Here is a 1345-nt window from a genome sequence, read left to right as displayed (position 1 = left end):
CCCATCTCCGCTCGCAATAGCCTATGTATTTATGTAGGCTAAAATGGCCAAAAAAAGGGGGGGGGACACGAATGGCGGCCACTACGCCATTTGCGTCCCTTTTTTTTCCTTTTGCTGTGATAGGCTACGTAAATATTTACGTAGCCTATCATGGCAAAATACAGGGATGCAAATGGCGGTGGCTACAGCAGCTGCTATTTGCGTCCCTGCAGGCTGCCCAGCAGCCGGATGTCTGGCTATGGGCGGCCCCAGCCGGTGGCTCTGTGGAATCTCCACGGAGCGGAGCTGGCCGGACAGAATTTGGAGGGGGGGACGGAGCACCTCCCCCCCTACCGCGAATGTCACCCTTCAAAAAGGTAAGTGACTTTCGTACATCGCTAATTAAGTTACTGTGGATAACTTGTTGACTTTGGAAACATCTGCTATATGCTGGTGTTTCCAATACACAAAACACCCAGAAGTGTAATTGAGGCCAATCAGTTTATTGGTGTACTGTGCAGTTTCTAAAGCCCAAGCCTCTCTGACAGACTCCTGAGAACAATTATTTTCTCTCGTGAGGCTAAAAATTAGTGGGACTTTGCATCACAGGGCTGCGCTTCAAGTAAACAGTTCAGCAACAGTTCAGGCTCCAGAATTTGGGGCTGCTTTAATTTCAGATAAGCAAAAGCACCCTTGCCCTTTAGAAGACAGTTTCACTGTATATACTCAGCTTGTTTTGCTGCCAAACCCACTATAAGCAGTCGTGAGTGCATTGCTATGACCTTTCCATACTGAAAAAAATACTTCTTGTTGGTGCTGTTTTTTAGAAGGAAACATTCAACATTGCTAAGCATATTTGAACGGGCCCATTTACAGGTCAGATTATAAAATGCTAAAGTTCAGGCAGCAATAACGTCTCTGTTTAGGAAATACAGAAATAAGAATGCTGCTACAAATAGCTGCTGTTTTAAAATGGTAAATTTGGTGCCATGGATTTAGTAGGTTAGTCCCTTTTATTCCCCAGCCATAGTGTTCCTCACCTGTAAAATGGTAATATTAATTGGTTGCCTGTAACCAGTTTTTTGTGTACCTTTGGCATACATATATTCTTAGTGTTTGATGTTTAATCCCTGACCCAGTTCAGATGTGAATTTGCACTAGTACGGCAAGGGTACTGCAGTGTATGTCTTCTCACACCATAGGGCGTGACAAGGGAGCTGACCCATTTTGCAATGGGGTCTGCCTCCTTGCCTATAATTTTTCTGGTCTAGTTAGAATCGAAGTCATCCCACTTCCTTTTTACCCCTACTTGGGAGTATGGCTTTCACTTCTCACTATTTCCTGGTGCGTCTGGTAGGGGACAAGC

The sequence above is a fragment of the Heloderma suspectum genome, chromosome 1 (assembly GCF_057233095.1).
Source record: "Heloderma suspectum isolate Gila_16-S chromosome 1, 16-S_ref, whole genome shotgun sequence".
NCBI lineage: Eukaryota > Metazoa > Chordata > Lepidosauria > Squamata > Helodermatidae > Heloderma > Heloderma suspectum.
This window is presented reverse-complemented; position numbering follows the sequence as displayed.